A 19,742-nucleotide genomic window follows, 5' to 3' on the forward strand; every position below is an offset into this window, starting at 1 on the left:
GCCAGCCTGGTCTACAGAGTAGGTTCTAGGACAGGCTCCAAAGCAATGCAGAGAAACTCTATTGGGAAAACAAAACAAACAATCAAACAAAAGTAATGAGATGTAGCAGAGTATTTAGGGTACAAAGATAGAAAGAATTGACTAGATTTTTCATACAAGTATGTGTCAAAATCGTGTACTTGATTAAAATTTTCCTTGTAAATCAATTGAAGAATATTTCTTATTTTGTACTCTTCTGCTTTGAAAGTTCTTTATAAAAAGGAACCACATCTGAGTCCCTATTTACGTAGCAACCCTATCTTTTTTTAATATCATTTAATAACACATTTAGTATCTTTTAATGATATTGAAAAAATTCTTCTAAACATTGTGCTATCTTTCACATCGTTGTTATTGTTTTCCTGTCAGTATTTAGAAGAAGCTAAAGTCATGAAAGAACAAATGAATCAACTCAATAAACAGAAAATAGCAATCGAAGTATCCAATGTACAGGCAGAGCAACTCCTAAAAGTTAAGGAAAATCAGATCAAGGTAATGGCTTGTTGGGTCACAATTTTATGGTTCAAATTATTAAGTTCAAATAATTTTAACAGCTTTTATTTGCTATTGTGTCTTTTTGTTACATTTCAAATGCTTCTAGAACATACATAGATTTGTAATATATATGTTAACACTCCATGTCTTTGTTCGCCAGTATTTTAGCCTGGTGTTCATGAATAAAGAAATAAAATAATGATTTTTACCTTTTGTTATTTTATATAACCAATTCCATTTAAATGAAAACAAACATTAGACAATATTTGGGAATTTGGGCATCATTCTTTCCAAACTACTTCCTGCTGGTAAGGGGCTCTGACAAGGTAATTCCAAGAAGATGCAGAAATCCTGGCTGTAGTCTGTAAGGATGCTTTGTCCAGCTGTTTTGAATGTAGGATCACCTGGTACTCTGTTTCAGGCAGTCTGGCTTTATCAAACCACATTAGTCTGGAAGGAATCCACATCTTTTCATTTTCTGTGGAAACAAAAATAGAAATCCTTTTCCCCAGTAACTTGTCCTTGAGCTTAAATTTTGGAGTCAAAGCATTTTTTTAATTTAATTTATTATTTTACATGTCCATCCCAGTTCCCTCTCCCTCTCCCCCCCCCTCTCTGCCCTCTCACATGCACTCTATCCACCCTCCCCTCCTATCCCCCCACCCCAATTCCATATGTAGGGGAATGCCATCCAGTTGGGGTCATGTAGATCTGACAGGTCATGTGAAGTAGGGACTAGGGCTTCTCTCCTGTCTCTAGGTTAAGGCAGTTATCCCTCCATGGGGGATGTGTTCGCAAGGTCCTTTTGTGCAACAGGGATACATCCTGGCTCCACTGTCTGAGGTCCCTTAGACTGCTCAGTCCTTCTGGCTGAGAGGCATATTCAGGAGGGCCTGAGTCAGTCCCATGCTGGCTTCCCAGCTATCAGTCTGCTGGCCCATTAGCTCCTTCTTGTTCAGGTAAGCTGTCTCTATGTGTTTCTGCAGCCTGGTCTTGTCCTCTCCATCTGCATCCGGGTTCTACTTCGACTCAGTGTTTATGTATGGGTGTTTGCTCCTGTTTCCATCAGGCACAAGTTTAGGACTCCATGGATAAGTTTGTTGTTGATCTCACTCTTCGGGAAGGGCATTTATGATAGCCTTTCCACAGAAGCTCAGATTGTTAGTTGGCAGCAGTCTTGTAGCTCTCTAGACCTTTCTTTGTGTTCAATTTAACTTCAAACCATTATTGGCTCCATCTTTTATGTTCTCTCTCTCTCTCTCTCTCTCTCTCTCTCTCTCTCTCTCTCTCTCATCTTCTACTCCTAACCGGGCTCAATCTTCCTGGTCGCGCATATTTTCCTTTACTCCCTCTTGTTTTCTCCTACTTCTCTCTCCATTTGCTGCCCCCCCCCCCACTTCAACTGAGCTCTGGGGGACTTGTCCCTTCCCAGTTCTGTGAGGGACTTTATATGAATCTCTTAGAATACACCTTCTATCCTAGTTCCTCTGGTGGTGTGAATTATAGGCTGGTGATCCTTTGATCTAGGTCTAAAATCCACATATGGGTGAGTACATACTGTGTTCCTCTTTTTGTGACTGGGTTACCTCATTCAGGATGGTTTCTTCAAGTGCCATCCACTTGCCTGCGAATTTCAAGATACCATTATTTTTTTCTGCAGAGTAGTATTCCATTGTGTAGGTGTGCCACATCTTCATTAACCATTCTTCAATTGAGGGGCATCTAGGCTGCTTCCAGGTTTTTGCTATTACAAATAGTGCTGCCGTGAACATAGTTGAACAGATGTCTTTTTTGTGTGGATGTGGATCATATGGGTATATGCCCAAGAGGGGGATTGCCGGGTCCTGTGGTAAACTAATTCCCATTTTCCTGAGGAACCGCCATACTGATCTCCAAAATGGCTGTATGAGTTTGCGTTCCCACCAGCAGTGGAGGAGTGTTCCCATTTCTCCACATCCTCTCCAACATGAGTCATCATTGGTGTTTCTAATTTATCCATTGTGGCAGGAGTAAGATGGTATGTCAAAGATGTTTTGATTTGCATTTCCCTGATAGCTAAGGATGTGGAGCATTTTCTTAAGTGTCTTTCAGCCTTTTTGATTTCCTGTGTTGAGAATTCTTTCTTCATTCTGTAACCCATTTTTTAATAGGGTTATTTGGTGTTATGTTGACTAGTTTCATGAGTTCTAAAATTTGCCCTTTGTCGGATACAGGATTGGTGAAAAATCTTTTCCCAGTCTGTGGGCTGCCATTTGGTCTTGTCCACTGTGTCCTTTGCCTTACATAAGCTTTTAAGTTTGAAGAGGTCCCTTATTAATTGTTTTTCTCAGGGTCTGTGCCAATGGAGTTATTTTCAAGGGTACCTCCTACTTTCTCTTCTAAGAGGTTCAGTGTGGCTGGATTGAGGTGTTTGATCGATTTGGGCTTGAGTTTTGTGACAGACATGGGTCTATCTGCAGTCTTCTACACACCCTCATCCAATTGTGCCAGCACCATTTGTTGAAAATGCTGTCTGCACCCCATTGTATAATTTTAGCTGTTTTGTTGAAAATCAGGTGTTCATTAGGTGTGTGGGTTAATATCAGGATTTTCAATTCCATTCCATTGATCTGCCTGTCTATTTTTATGCCAATACCAGGCTGTTGTCAGAACTATAGCTCTGTAGTAGATTTAAAAATCAGGAATGGTGATGCCTCCTGAAGTTCTTATATTGTATATGGTTGTTTAGGCTATCCTGGGTCTTTTGTTTTTCTATATAAAGTTGATTATTATCATTTCAAGGTCAGTGAAGAATTGTGGGGGATATTAATGGGGATTGCATTGAATCTGTAGATTGCTTTTGGTAAGATTGCCATTTTTACTATGTTTATCCTACCTGTTCAAGAGCATGGGAGATCTTTCAATTTTCTGGTGTCTTTCTTAATTTCTTTCTTTAGAGCCACAATGTTCTTGTTATATAGGTCTTTTATTTGTTTGGTAAGCATTACACCAAGATTCTTTATGTTGCTTGAGGCTATTGTAAAGGGTGATGCTTCTCAATTTCTTTCTCTGTCTCTTTGTCGTCTGAAAAAAGTAGGGCTATTGTTATTTTTTTGAGTTTATCTTGTATACTGCTAATTTTCTGAAGGTGTTTATCAGCTGTAGGAGTTCCCTGGTAGAGTGTATTGGGTTGCTTATATAAACTATCATATCATCTGCAAATCGAGACAGTTTGAGTTCTTCCTTTTCAAATTGGATCACGTTGATCTGCTTTTGTTGTCTTATAGCATTAGCTAGATCATCTAGTACGATATTGAAGAGATATGGAGAGAGAGGGCAGCTTTGTCTTGTTCTTGATTTTATAGGAATTGGCTTAAGTTTCTCTCCATTCAGTTTGATGTTGGCAGTTGGTTTGCTGTATATGGTTCTTATTATGTTTAGGTATGATCCTATTATCCCTGACCTCTCCAAGACCTTTATCATGAAAGGGTGTTGAATTTTGTAGAAAGAGTTTTCAGCATCTAGGGAGATAATCATATGGTTTTTCTTTTTCTGTTTGTTTATATGGTGGATCACCTTGATAGATTTTTGTGTGATAAACCATCCTGCATTCCAGGGATGAAGCCTACTTGGTCATGGAGTATGATTTCTCTGATGTATTCTTGAATTCAGTTTGCCAGTATTTTATTGAGTATTTTTGCATCGATATTCATCAGGGATATTGGTCTATAGTTTTCTTTCTTAGTTGTGTCTTTGTGAGGCTTGGGTACCAAGGTTATTGTGGCCTCATAAACAGAGTTTGGCAATGAACCTTCTGTTTCTATTTTGTGGAATAGTTTGAGGAGTAGTGGTATTAGTTCTTCCTTTAGTGTTTGGTAGAATTCTGCACTGAATCCATCTGGCTCTGGACTTTTTTGGTTGGAAGGCTTTCGATGACTGCTTCTATTTCTTTGCAGGTTTTAGGTCTATTTAAGTTGTTTTTCTGTTCTTAATTTAATTTGGTAAGTTATAATTATCCAGAAATTTGTCCATTTCCTTTGAATTTCAATTTTTGTGGAATGCAGATTTTCAAAGTATGACCTGAAAATTGTCTGCATTTCCTCTGTTGTTATATTCCCCTTTTCGTTTCTGATTTTGTTAATTTGCATATTCTCTCTCTGCTTTTTCGTTAATTTGGATAAAGGTTTGTCTATCTTGTTGATTTTCTCAGAAAACCAATTCTTCGTTGCATTGATTTTTTTTTGTATTGTTTTCCTGGTTTCTATTTTGTTGATTTCAGCCATCAAGTTGATTATTTCCTGGCATCTACTTCTACGGGTGAGTTCACTTCTCTCTGTTCTAAGGCTTACAGTTGCGCTGTTAATTCTCTTATGTGACTATCCTCTGTTTTCTTCATATGGGCACTTAGTGCAATGAACATCCCTCGTAGCAATGCTTTCAAGGTGTCCCATAAGTTCGGGCATATTGTGTCCTCATTCTCGTTGAATATCAGAAAGTCCTTAATTTTTTTGTTTATTTCCTCTTTGACCTAGGAGTGGTACAATTGCACATTGTTCAGTTTCCTTGAGTTTGCAGGTTTTCTGCTATTTGTGTTGTTGTTGAATTCCAATTTTAAAGCATGGTGGTCTGATAAGATACAGGGGACTATTCCTATTCTCTTGTATCTGTTGAGGTTTGTTATGTCACCTAGTATGTGGTTGATTTTAGAGAAGGTTCTATGTGGAGCAGAGAAGAAAGTATATTCTTTTTTCTTTGGATGGAATGTTCTATAGATGTCTGTTAATCCCAGTTGAGACATAACTTCTGTTAGTTCTTTTGTTTCTGTGTTGAGTTTCTGATTGGTGGTCCTGTCTAGTGTTGAGAGTGGTATATTGAAGTCTCCCACTAAAAGTGTGTGAGGTGTTATATGAACTTGGAGTTTTAGTAGCGTTTCTTTTTCAAATGTTGGTGCCTTTGTATTATGGGCATAGATGTTCAGAACTGAGACTTTGTGTTGATGGATTTCCCCTACGATGAAAACGAAATGACCATCTTCATCTTGTTTGATTAATTTTGGTTTGAAGTCTAACTTGTTAGATATTAGGATAGCTATGCTTGCTTGCTTCTTGGTTCCATTTGATTGGAATATCTTTTCCCAACCCTTTACCCTGAGGTAATGTCTATCTTTGGAGCTAAGATGTGTTTCTTGTATGCAGCAGAAGGATGGATTCTGTCTTCGTATCAATTCTGTTAGCCTGTGTCTTTTTATTGGTGCGTTAAGGACATTAATATTGAGCGTGAGTAAGGACCATTGATTGTTGATGCTTGCTCGATTTAGGTTTGTTGTTGGCAGTGGTATTTTGAATATATTAGTTCTTCTTTACCCTTGGTTTCTGGTGTAGTTGGATTATCTGTTGTCTACATTTTTGTGGGCGTAGTTACCTTCTTTGGGTTGGAGTTTACCTTCCAATAATTTCTGTACGGCTGGATTTGTAGATAAGTTTTGGGAAAATCTGGTTTTGTCATTAAATATCTTGTTTTCTCCATCTATAGTGATTGAGAGTTTTGCTGGATATAGTAGCCAAGACTGGCATTCATGTTCTCTTTATATTTAAGAACATCTTTCTAGGATCTTCTGGCCTTGAGGGTTTCCATGGAGAAGTCAGGTGTAATTTTGATAGGTCTGCCTTTATATGTTACCTGTCCTTTTTCCTTCACTGCGCTTAATTTTCTTTATTCTTTATGCTAGGTGTTTTGATTATTATATGTGGAGGGGTCTTTTTTTTTTTTGGTCCAGCCTATTTGGGGTTCGGTATGCTTCTTGTACTTTCATGGGCATGTCCTTCTTCAGATTTGCAAAGTTTTCCTCGATGATTTTGTTGAATATGCTTTCACCAACTTGAGCTGGGCTTCCTCACCTTACTCTATGCCTATTATTCTTAGGTTTGGCCTTTTCACGGTGTCCAACATTTCCTGTATGTTTTTTGTTAAGGATTTGTTGGATTTATGATTTTCTTTGGTCGATGAATCTATTTCTTCTAGTTTATCTTCTGTACCTGAGATTCTCTCTTCGATCTCTTGAATTCTATTGGTTATGCTTGTGCCTGTAGTTCCCGATTTTTTGCCCAGTTTTTCTATTTCCAGCATTCCTTCAGTTTGTGTTGCCTTTATTTTCTCTATTTTAGTTTTTGGTCTTGAACCATTTCATTTACCTGCTTAATTTTTTTTATTTATTTATTTTTTTTTTTTGGTGGCTTTCAGTACTTTCTTTGCTTTCCTTAAGGAATTTGTTCATTTCTTCCACTTTTTGTTTGTTTTTTTCCTCCATTTCCTTAAGGGATTTTTCTCACATCTTCTTTGAGGGCCTCTATCATTTTTATGACAGAAATTTTTAAGTCGTTCCCTTCTGCTTCCTCTGCTTTGTTGTTGTGTTCCATTCTAGTTGGTGTAGATTCCTTAGATTCTGGTGGTTTCATGCTTGTCTTTCTGTTGTTAGGTGTTTTCTTGTATTGCCGTCTTCTCATAGCTTCTTCCAGTAGGTGTTGATGGGGTCTCCCCCCTCTCTCTATGATACTTCCCCAGTGGGATTTTGTGGTCAGTGAGTCAATATCTATATCTCTGGGTAGTCCAAGCTCTATAGGAGGTCTCTCCACAGACAGGGACCCAGGGATGGGGTCAGGGCTGAGGATAATGTAGAAGATGCCACTAGCCAATGGCTCTAGTCAATGGCTGGGGGAGGAGGACAGAGGCTGAGCTGAAACTTGGCAAGTTTCTGCATGATAGTCTGATCTCACTGGAAACTGGGACTCTCCAGCTGAGGCCTCTTTCTTTAGTAGAGGCCCTGCTTTAGGGGTCAAGGATCTTGCTGGCGGCAGGAACTCAGAGTGGACTCTCAGATATAGGCGGATTTCACAAAAAAAAAAAAAAAAAAAAAAAAAAAAAAAAAAAAAAAAGAAATATCAACAGCAGCAGAAAAATCAGTTGATGGTCTTCCAGTACTCCTTCAAAATATTTTACAACGTGTCTTTGTTTGTCTCAGTTGGACTCTCCAGCTAGTTACTTCCTTGTATAAATCAAGAATCTGTATTTTAGTTTTTTGTGGGTATAATCATGTGAGTTTTTTGGCCCTCAGAAACCAGAAAGGTTGTAGTCCCTGCAGCTGAGGTTACAGGGAGTTGAGAAATGCTAGATATGGGTAGTGAGATTGAATTTGGGCCTTTGTCAAGATAATATCTGCTCTTAACAGCTGAGCCATCTCTCCAGCCAGAGATGTTAATTTTTTAGTTGGTGTGTATTTGTATGTGCCCATGTATAGGAATGTGCATCTGAGTGCAGTGCCCAAGATGTCTATGATGTTTTCATAGATTTGTATGAATCTTTTTTATAGCTTTTGTATGTCTCGGAGATAGATGAAACACCACACAACATATCCCACTCCATATGTTATTGGCCACTGCATGCTTCCCACAGAGGCCAGAAGAGACCACTGAATATCCTGGAGCTGGAGTTACAAGTTACCCATCTGATGTGGGTGCTGGGAAAAGAGCTTAGATGCTTTAGTAGAGTAACAAGTCCCAAACTGCTCAGCTATCTCTCAAGTCCAACTGTAAATTAGTAAAAAATATAAAGAATGTCAAAAGAAAGTATTTTAGGGAGTGGGGAGATGGTTTAGTGGGTTAGTGCACTTGGTCTGCAAACATAAGGTCTTGAGTTTGAATTCTAAGCACCCACATAAGAAGATCATGGCTGCACATGCCTGAGAGTCCCGCACAGGGGACAGAGACAGTGGAGATTAGACCCTGTTGAGCAGCCATGCTTTTGAGATAGTGGAGTTCTTATTCCATGAGAGGTCCTGTCTCCAGGCAGTAAGGTAGAGTATGATGGAAGAAGACACTTGCATCTTCTTGCCTCATGCTCTTGCAGCTGTATGTGCACCTGCATACTCATGTGTGTATGATACACACAAAAGAAAATATTTTATTGCTTTGTAGTTAACAAGAATGAACCATTATAAAACACTGTATTTGATTTTGTTTTCTCTTCTTTCTTTTCCTTTTTCTCTTCATCCTTCATTCCTTCCTTCCCTCACTACCTCGCCTTCCTCCATCCCTCCTTTCCATAATATCCATAATATTTATTTTTGCATACAGTGTTTCAAGAGGTAGTGTTTTCTTACCAGAACTCACTTTATTATATCAGGCTGGCTCCCATCTCACATAGATCTGCCTGCCTATTCCTTCTGAGTGGTGGGGTAAAAGATGTACCATGTTCAGCAAGTTAGTTTTTCAGGATTAATAGTCCCTAAATGTGGAGTTAGAAGATAAAACCAACTGTTTACATATCTCAATTGCAGAGAGATACTTAGGGTACAAAAGGATTTATTCATGGGGATTGATTTAAAAAATTATAATATTTAAAAATTTACTTGTGTATGTATGTGTCAGGTATGTGCATTCCATGATGTGGGTATGGAGTTCAGAAGACAAATTTTGGGAGGCAATTTTCCTACCATGTGGGTTCTGGGGATTAAACTCAGATTATCAGTCTAAGTGGCAGATGCTTTTACCTGCCGAGCCATCTCATTGGCTCAGGATTGAATTTCAGATGAGTTAAGTTCTAAATTGTAAAGCTATTATCATGAGTCATTACCTTCTCTTTTTGTTTTCTCTTTTTACTCAATATCCAGTCTCTGATGGAGAGCCTGCTAAGGATGAAAGACTGGAATTCTGTGCTTGGGGAAGATGTAACTGATGATGGTAATCTGGATGTAGAAGTGAACAATGACTTAGAGAATAACGTGCACTGACTTGTGGCGACTGGCTCCTTGTTTCCTCTTCATTCCACATGTGTATCGAGCTCCTCATATACTTAGACTTGGCACATTTTGTCTATCTTCATGAAATACCACGCTCCCTTTCCACCTTATTTAGCTAGTCTTTTGTGTAAATATTTCTTTACCTCTTCAGAGTTGTAGACTTCTTCTCTTTTGCTCTTCTCTATAGCCTATATTTCTTCATTATAACAACACAGCTCTTAAGTTCCATAACAAAAGGGGAACTATAGTAAGGTATAGTAATATAAAATATTTGTATTTTTCATTTTTATTTTATAATAGAAGAAACATAAATTCTATTTATGTTTAATAGTACTTAACTTGGAGCCATGGTTCATTAATAATTTTAGTGTTGAAGCCACGGTTGACTAATTAACCTGGATGCTGTAATGCCATAAGAATCTAAGCATAGTTAAGTCCATGGACACTGTTTAGGTAAATATTCAGTTCTTGTTGGGTCTCTGTAGTACACTGTCTATCTTCCTGAGTGTAGATCACTCTACCTTATATAAATTATTATTTTATTTTAATTACTCTTTTTACTGAGACAACATCTTGCTGTAGGTCAAGCTGGCCTGGAATTCACCTTGGAGTCCAGGCTGGCCTTATCCTCATGGGAATCCCCTTGTCTTAGCTGTGAAATGTTGGAATTAGAGTCAAGAGCAAGTAAGCTCAGCCTCAAATTATTTAATTTTGGCCAGAAGAGGGGTTGCAAGACTAGATAAAGAACTAATGTATTCATTTGGATGTGTTCACTAAGTATGGTTTTATTTTTCACTGTAGGTAATCAGCCTAAGGGAGCTTTGAGGAAGCTAATATATGCTACTGAGGTTTGTATTAGTATGTAAAAATCTAGATGAGAAGGAGCAGGACCTACAGCAGACATGAAATCTGTGTGTCCTTAGTAACTAATTTAAAGATTGCTTTAATTTTTTTGTATAAGGTTATATGATAAATGATGAGAATTTTCTTTTTCTTTTGATGTATTAATTTTCTGTGCATTGGTGGTTTGCCAGCATGCTTGTTTTTATGAGGGTTTGAGATTCCCTGGAACTGGAGCTACAGACAGTCGTGAGCTGCCATGTGCGTGTAGAGACTTAAATTCAGGTCCACTGGAAGAGCAGCCACTGTACTATCTCTCCAGCCCCTAGGATTTCCTTATCAATTTCTTTTTTTTATATCAACTTTAGAAATTTTTATAATTATAGTATTTAGAAATGTTCAAATTGTACACTCATTTCTTCCATTAAAGATATCTTCAGAATATTATTGTTTTATTTAATCATTCCCCATGTGCATTCTTTTCTTCTGGTTCCAATGGTTCTATATACTCTTTTGAGAAATAAATAATAGCTGTGTTTTCTTCTGGTTTATTCCCTCTGTCAGTTCTTAGTTAATCTGTGTAAAAAGTCCTGATTGTATAGGGTGAAGGCTGCTTTGGCAGCTGCACTGATGTCTTTATGTTGTCCATGATAACATCATCACGGGGAAAATAACTGCAGAACAGTAGTATGGGGTATATTGGGGATGTGTGTTTCTTTTGTGTAATTGATAATTGCTTTTCTTCTTCTTTTCCTTCTTTGAAGTTAAGTGCTTCGTTAAAAACCCTAGAAGGAGACAGAAACCAAATTTATACTCAGTTATCTGAAATAGATGCAACAAATGATGATCTTACAGGTAAGGGTTCTTGACGAGCACGTCTCCTTAAAGAGAATGAATTACTTCTGAGTTTTACTGTCAGTGGTAAATGTATTCCATTATCTCTTATATTTATGTAAATTATTAAAAGTATGTAAGAATGTGGAGTATGGTGCATCTTTGTTAGGGTTTCTATTGCTATGTAGAGACACCTTGACCATGGCAACTCTTATAAGGAAGACATTCATTGGATCTGGCTTATAGTTCAGAGTTCTAGGGCCTGCAAATTATAAGTATACCATAAAGTAGTATTCCATAGTAATTGCACTGCAGAAGATCACACAGGCAGACATGGTGCTGGGGAAAGATCCAGGAGTTCTATATCTAGATCTGCAGGCAGCAGGAAGAGTGCCCCTGGGTCAGTCTTGAGCATCTGAAACCTCAAAGCTCACCCTCAGTGACAACTTCCTCCAACAAAGCAATACTTCCTAATAGTGTCACATCCTCTGAGCCTAGGGTGACATTTTCACTCAAGCCACCACAAGGAGTACAATGTTGGATATAGTTTTAGATGTTAAAAAGTTTTAAATTTAATTTTTTCCTTACATTTTTTAAAATTGAGAAAGTGATCTTCAGGACTTGAGCTTGTAATGTCTACTATTTTAATATATTCATATAATTTATTAGCATACACAAGAGTGGCTTTACACCTGTAAAAATATATTTTTTTATGGAAAGCATTAAAAAAGTTTGCTGATTTTGTTCACATTGAAAAATAGTTTTTGCCAGTTGTGTTTGTGCTGTAAAAGGTATATCACATCTCACTGTGTTAATGAAATAAATTCATATTTTTATATCTGAAAAGAATGGATGGACATATTCAAATGTCTGTGCTGGTTAACTCAGAATGGAACCACAGGCATCTTTTTTTTTTTTTTTTTTTATTTCTCCTCATCTATATTTTCTTTTCAAAACAGGCTTTATTGATCCTGTTACACTTGCTTAAATGATGCAACATAAGACAAAAACTTCTGCTTGTAGAGCTTCATTTTACCTGCCTGATGCTTTTCCTGCCTGTTTCTAACTCTACACCTATGATCACAGGCAAAGCCCCTTCACTGATTACACAGCTGAATATAAACCTACCAGAAATCAACATCAACAAAATAATCCTCTCAATGAATACAAGAAACGTCAATATGTAGTCAACCATTGCCACGGCTGCCCAGAACTTCACATTTCTTCCTTTTCATTCTTAACTTATTCTGTCTTCCAAACGATAGCCAGAACCATTTGAATCTGGACCTATGCTCTATACCAGACTTCATCGTTGTGAGGCCAGCTTCAGTGTACTTTATCTTCTTTATAACCTTCAAGACCAGGGTTGAGATCTGATGAGAAAAAGACCAAAAGGGTCTCAAAGGCCTTTAAGACTTTTAATGAGCAAAATGCTTAAAAAAGATTGAACCATTGGATTAAATTGCCCTACTCACTGATTATACTAATTGTATTGTTATTAGACCTGAAAAAACATTAGTCTAATTAAAAAAATGCTGCTATCTGAGAATAGTAGTAACAGTGTGGAAGATACAGAGAGGAATAGGCACTCTGTTTTCAAGGCAGCTTTATCGAGGCATACATTAACGTACATGTATCTTAGTAGGAAGTACCAGTGTAGCAAGCAATTAGTTCACCAGTTATTCCATTGTTTACTCCTTCTCTTGGCCAGTCTTAATCCCCCCCCCACCAAATAATATGGGAAACTCTTGTGTGTGTAGAGCGTTCCTCCAAATCCACCTTTTCTTTTTCCATGGTGTTTTAAAAAATTATTTAATGTTTTTTATTTATTTACTTTATTGGGAGTTTGCTCACATATATGTCTGTGTGAGAGTGTCAGATCCTCTGGAACTGGAGTTACAGACAGTTTTGAGCTGCCCTGTGGGTGATCGGAATTGAGCCAAGGTTCTCTGGAAGAGCATTCATTGCTCTTAACTGCTGAGCCATGTCTCCAGCCCCAACATTCTTTCCTTAATGCGTCATAAAATTTTTCAATAATTAATTTTTAACATATGGGAGCATTTTTCTCTAACCATCTCTCATCTCCCATAGATTCTGGCCTTTTTGGTAATTTATAGTGTCCTTCCTTTAAATGCATGTTTCTATGTAACCCCAGGCTTCTTGAAGTCCTCACATTTCTACCTCAGCTTCTCACATGTCTGCTTTATATAGGCTTAAAATTACTGCACCTGGCCTGTACAGTGCCCTATTATAGTGTCTGGGTTCAGTGCATAAAAGCCCCTTCTTCTGAGCCTGATGGTCTGAATTCAGTCTCCAGTGGAAGGAGAGAACAGACCCCTGCTAGTTGTCCTCTGACCTTTGCCCACCTGGGCATGCAGGCTGAGGTGAACACTCACACACACACACACACACACACACACACACACACACACACACACACAAACGTTTTTTGAATTGAGCTATACTTTTTCCCAGTCCCCTTCCTTCTGAGCCCCTGCCCTCCACGTCTCCCAAACACTTAGTTTTAAAAGTTTTAAAATGAGATAAAGTAAGACACTAGAAAAAAGAGCTTGAGTGTATAATGGTAAAATAATTTGTGTTGTTTTTTAAGGCTTCTTTGCATTAGTATGATTCAATTATATTACAGCTTGTATTGACCATTGATTTCTTGATAAGTGACTTGTTAGATCTGGCAGACAGCATGGATGGGCATTTTTTTTTTCTGATATAGCTTTACAATTTTTGCAGAAGTCAACTATTCATGATTTCCTGTACATTTTCCCTTTGCTATTACTGTATCGACACAAACTTTTCTTTTGGTCCATATGTTTATTTAGCTTGCATTTTAGAATAATAACATCCCATTGCACATAGTTACTAAACTTTTCCTTGTTATGATTTTGAAACTGCCCTTTTGAAGTATAGTGCATTTTTTTTCTTGTATTCGATTGGTTCACATATGTTTTGGGAATGATACCTTAGAGCAGGTCAGAGTTGAGGTTCTCATTTTAATATTAGAGCTGTGTAGAGTTGTATTAATCATAATGAAAGAAAAAATGAGATATGTAAAAATAATGGTGTGCTAGTTCATACAGAATTCACAATCACTTATAATTGTTAATCCATTTTGTGTGTGTCTGTATTCATATGTATATAGAGGACAAAGGTAGATATTCAGGCTTTCCCTTCAATTCCTTTCCCCTTATTCATTGAGAAAGCTGTCATTAAACCTGGATTGTGCTGCTCAGTAAGCCCTTGGGATCTTGTTTTTTCCCTTTTCAGCACTCAGACAGGTCTTATATGGGTGCTCATGACCCAAACTTTGGTCCTCATGTTTGTTTAGCCAGTACCTTACTGACTGAGCTATCTCCCCAATTTTGTGGGTGATTCAGTAGTATAGCAGTTGAAATAATGTAAAAGTCATTATTCTTTCCAGTCTTCATTTTGTTTGAGTCTTGGTCTCTCAGGAAACTGGAAATGAACACTTATTATCAGCTAGTTTGAATGACAGCACATGAACAATTTAGACTGAAAAAAAGACTGATTTATTATGGTATTAGTAACTGAACTGTTGTGTATAGTAATTGTCTATAGCTGTATGTCCCTGGGCATGTCCAATCTTGTCAATTATCTTTTTTTCTTTAAGATTTATTTATTTATTATGTATACAATTTTCTGACTGGATGCACACCTGCAAGCCAGATGAGGGCACCAGACCCCATTACAGATTGTGTGAGCCACCATGTAGTTTCTGAGATCTGAACTCAGGACCTTTGGAAAAACAAACACTCCCCTTACCATCTCTAGCCACTAAATTTTAAGACATATTTTTAATTGTATATTGTCTGAGTGATTCCATATACATTTAAAAAAACCCTAGGCATGTGATTAAGGATTTTTGTTTTCAAGATAGGCTTCTCTGTGTATCTTTATAAAGTAGGTGGGTTTTGAAGTCACAGTGATCTGACCAACTTTGTGTATCGTTAATATTTTTAATATGTTTTTAATTGTATGAAATTCCTTTAATTTCTTTATTAAGAACTGAAGAATTCTTTAATTCCTTTAGTTTCTTTATGATTTTGTACCTTTGTCTAGAGCATATGCGAAGTCTCAAGTCTGAACAAGTGTCTTTGCAGTCAGGTAATACACAACTTGAAATCGAGAAACAGAAGCTTCAAAGGAAAATCACAGTGATGAGGGAGCTGTACCAAGACAATGAAAGGATGCTTCACAGGTGAGAGGTGTTTGGTAACTCCAGTGAATGGCAAGTGAAATGTCTTTAAATGCATGTTATGTATTAGAGGCTTTACACATTGATTATTGGATGTTATCAATTACATAGAATCATTCATGTTGTTCTCTTTTTTTTTTAATTTGGTGTTTGTTTGTGTTTTCAAGACAGGATTTGTCTGTGTAGCTTTGCAGCCTATCCTGGAACTCACTCTGTAGACCAGGCTGGCCTTGAACTAAGAGAGATCCACCTGCCTTTGCTTCCTGACTGCTAGTTTTAAAGGAGTGCCCTACATCACCTGGCTACATCATTCATTTTTAAGAATGTTATTTTGTCTTGGACGATTTTCTTCATGAACAAAATGTAAATATGTTGGAATTCCCAAGCTACCTTTCTCAGTATCTGGTAACATTTATCAGATTATTGCCTTAAACTCATGCTGACATCGGGTCCAGGAATCTGAGCGGTGTCTTTGGATGGAACTTCCTATTGTATATAAAACTGACTCCTTTCTTCTGCGCAAGTTAGGCTTGCTTAATATTCTTTGTTGTAGTTACTAAATGGCAGTATCATTGTATTTGTGAACAGGGCAGCTGCTAGTCATCCTTCAGTGCCCCTTTTGTGTCCCATATTTGTTTGTCTTATCATCAAATTCTGTCAAATTTCTTAACCTTTAATCTGATGGCTTTTTATCATCTACCAATACTCTGGTTAAAGCCATCATTAGCAGTAGTTGGTTCATTACAGTAGCCCTATGAATGTCTTTATATCTTCCTACACTGTCTTTTCTCTGTAAACTCAGAATAACTCCTAAAACATAAATTGTGCATACTGTCACAGTCTTTCCTGCCACCCCCCTCAAATGTTTTAAACAGACTTAAAACAAGATTCTCAGAACCAAGTTTACCATACCCACCTTGTGAGAAGCTATAGACTATTCTATGTCTCTTTTCTTTGTTGCTATCTATTGCCATTGGCTTTCTTCATTTTTGGTGTGCCCAGCACATCTGTATGGTAAGGTCTTTCATCTTTCAAGCTTTTTCTTTCCTTCTTTTTATTTTTTTCACTATGTGGTGTTCTATGTGCTTGCATTTTTGAATCTTTGTTTCATTCAGATGTGGGGTCCCACTATCATCTTAAAGAAGGCTTTCTCGGTACCCTAACTAAACCAATATCTCTTATTTTGTTCCGTTATTTCTCGTCACATCTTGTTTTGTTCTCTAACATCACGTCCTCCGCTTCACATTAATTTAAACTCTGTAAGAAGTATGGTACTTTTATTTATATTCCCAGTGCCTAAACTGAAAGGAAAATAGTGGGTTTCCAATCAATATTTGTGCTCAATCAATTCTTCAATATCCTTGAAAGGATAATAATCAACTTTATACAGAAAAAGAAATAAAATCAGGATAGCTAAAACAATCCTGTACAATAAAGAAACTCCAGGAGGCATCACCATCCTCAACTTTAAGCTCTACAACAGACCTATAGTCCTGAAAACAGCCTGGTATTGGCACAAAAACAGACAAGGTCACCAATGAAATTAAATCAAATATTCTGCCATTAACCCACACAGCTACGGACACCTGATTTAGGACAAAACAGCTGAAAGTATATACCGTGAGGAGGAAAACATCTTCAACAAATGGTGCTGGCACAACTGGATGATGGTGGGTAAAAGACTGCAGATAGACCCATGTCTATCGCCATCCACAAAACTCAAGTCCAAGTGGATCAAAGACCTCATCATAAGTCCTTCCACACTGAAACTCGTAGAACCTCATAGAAGAGAAAGTGGGAAGTACCCTTGAACAAACTGGTACAGAAGACTGCTTCCTGAACATAACTCTAGTAGCACAGACACTGAGATGTACAATTAATAAATGGGACCTCCCCAACTGAGAAGCTTCTATAAGGCAAAGGACACAGTGGACAAGACCAAACGGCAGCCCACAGACTGGGAAAATATCTTCACCGATCCTACATCTGACAGAGGGCTGATCTCCAAAATATACAAAGAACTCAAGAAACTAGTCAACAAAATACCAAATAACCCTATTAAAAATGGGGTCCAGACCTTAATAGAGAACTCTCAATAGAGGAAATTTAAAAGGCTGAAGGGCACTAAAGAATGTACTCACAGTCCTTAGCTATCAGGGAAATGCAAATAAAGGAACTTCGAGATACCATCTTACTGCTGCCAGATTGGCTAAAATTAGAAACACCAAGAACAACTTATGCTGGACAGGATGTGGAGAAAGGGGAACACTCCTCCACTGTTGGTGAGAGTGCAAAGTTGTACAGTTATTTTGGAGATCATTAAGGCGGTTCCTCAGGAAAATGGGAATCAGTCTACCACAGGCCCCGGCAATCGCCATCTTAGGCATATACCCAACTGATCCACATCCATGCAACACAGATTTCTGTTCTACTATGTTCATGGAAGCATGGTTTGTAATCACAAGAATCTGGAAGCAACCAACATGCCCTTCAACTGAAGAATGGATAAAGAAGATATAGCACATTTACACAATGGAATACTACTCTGCCGGAAAAGAAAAGAATAAAATCTTGAAATTTGCAGTAAAGTGAATGGACCTTCAAGAAACTATCCTGAATGAGGTAACCCAGTCACAAAAAGAATAAAATTGTATGTACTCAATCATATATGTATTTTAGACTGAACAAAGGATCACCAGCCTATAATTAACACTGCCAAAGAAATTAAGATGCAAAGAGGATTCTAAGAGATTCATATAAGTTCCCTCACAGAAGGGGAAAGGGACAAGATCTCCTGAGCATATGGGGAGTGGTGGGGCAGTGAGTGGAGAGGGAGCTAGGAGGAAGAGAAGGGGAGGAGAGGGAAGCATGTGGGCCTAGGAAGATTGAGTCAGGGGAGGAATAGATGAGAAGAGAGAGGGAACATAATAGAGGGAGCAATTATATGTTTGAAGAGAAAAATGAACCTAGAGAAATATCCAGAGACCTTCAAGTCTCACTGCAAGTAACAATTTGAGCAACAGTGGAAGGGCTACCATAAATGCCCTTCCCTGATAATGAGATTGAGGACTGTCTTATCCACCATCATAGAGCTATCATCTAGCAGCAGATGGAAACAGAAGCAGACACCCACAAGTAACCACTGAGCAAAACAGGAATTCAGAAGCAGAGAGAGAGGACAAGACCAGGCTACAAATATACATTGAGACAGCCAACCTGAAAAAAGGAGGAGCTACTAGGCCCCCAGACTGATAGCTGGGATTCCAGCATTGGACTGACTCAGACTCCCTAAACATGGGTCTCTGCCGGAAGGCCTGGGAAGTCTAAGGGACCTTGACAGTGGAAACAGGATATGTACCTGGTGCACAAAAGGACTTTGGGTGCACATCCCCCATGGAGGGATACTCCCTTAACCTAGAGACAGGAGAGAAGGCCTAGTCCCTACTCCAAATGATGTGTCAGATTTAGATGACCCCTCCTGGAAGACATCACCCTACATGTGGAGTGGGGGGTGGGAGAGGAGTGTGGTCGGGGGGCATGGGGGTATGAACAGAGGGAAACAGGGAGGGAGGAAGGGGGGAACTGGGATTAATATGTAAAATGAAAATAAGTAAATAAAATTGTACTCAGTGTATTTAAATATTGATGGCAATATGAGACATTGCCCTGACATGTCCGGATAAGGCAGAGAAAAGACCCTTGTGATACCAATCTTGCAATTGCAGATTTCCTAATAAGAATTATAGTTTAGAGTTTTCATTATAAAACCAAGCACACTTTGACTTTTATTGCCCTTTGGAAGTCCCTTGTCTGTCCTATTCCTTCATACATTAAGTGTGCATGTATTTATGTATGTGTGTGTGCGATGTAAAGTCCATTGTTAAATTTGTTTGTAACCTTAAAGCCTGTTTTTTTTTCCCCAGAGATTTGCTGGCCTTTCATTTGTAAACTGAGAATGATGAAGATTCTGAGAGGCCCAGTGTGAGAACTCCTGGTTGAGGGCTAACACAGCAATTTCTTTCAGTTCTCATTCTGTAAACAATTGTCTTCTCTGACTACCTCTTTTTTTTAGAATTGTTTATTTGGTGAGGTACCTGTTCACATAGAACCCAAGCATGTGCTTGAGTGCTGTCACGTGTTCTTGATGGTGAGAAGGCCATAATAACTGTGAAATGAATAAGATTAACTTGTTTTGTCTTAACTTACAGTGCTGTTGGTTGGGAATTTACTTTAGGAAATACACAACTTATGTTAACCAAGATGTGTTTTATTTTGTTCGAGACTGTTTCATGTAGTCCATGCTGGCTTGACCCTGATTACAGTCAGCTGTGACTTTTAACTCCTGATCTTTCTGCTGTCACTTCCCAAGTGCTTGGAACAGATGTTTTCCACCATTGTAGATTTTATCTAGTTTTAAAAAATGATTTATTATGCTGGGCATGGATGGTGTACACGTTTAATCCCAGCACTCAGGAGGCAGAGGCTGCTGAATCTTTGTGAGTCTGGTCTACAAAGCTACATAGAGAAACC

The 19,742-nt window shown here is 38.1% G+C and overlaps 1 non-coding gene and 1 pseudogene across 1 annotated transcript; one reads left to right on the top strand and one right to left on the bottom strand.

Moving 5' to 3' along the window:
- LOC127232528 (melanoma inhibitory activity protein 2-like) overlaps window positions 1-15,219 on the top strand; it is a 30,771-nt pseudogene extending 15,552 nt beyond the window's left edge.
- LOC127232529 (small nucleolar RNA SNORA61) lies at window positions 12,251-12,379 on the bottom strand. The gene has a single exon (XR_007835394.1). It is a non-coding gene; the product is annotated as a small nucleolar RNA SNORA61 (small nucleolar RNA).
- Window positions 15,220-19,742: the final 4,523 nt, after the last annotated feature.

This window comes from Phodopus roborovskii, unplaced genomic scaffold (genome assembly GCF_943737965.1).
Source record: "Phodopus roborovskii unplaced genomic scaffold, PHOROB, whole genome shotgun sequence".
NCBI classification, from domain to species: domain Eukaryota; kingdom Metazoa; phylum Chordata; class Mammalia; order Rodentia; family Cricetidae; genus Phodopus; species Phodopus roborovskii.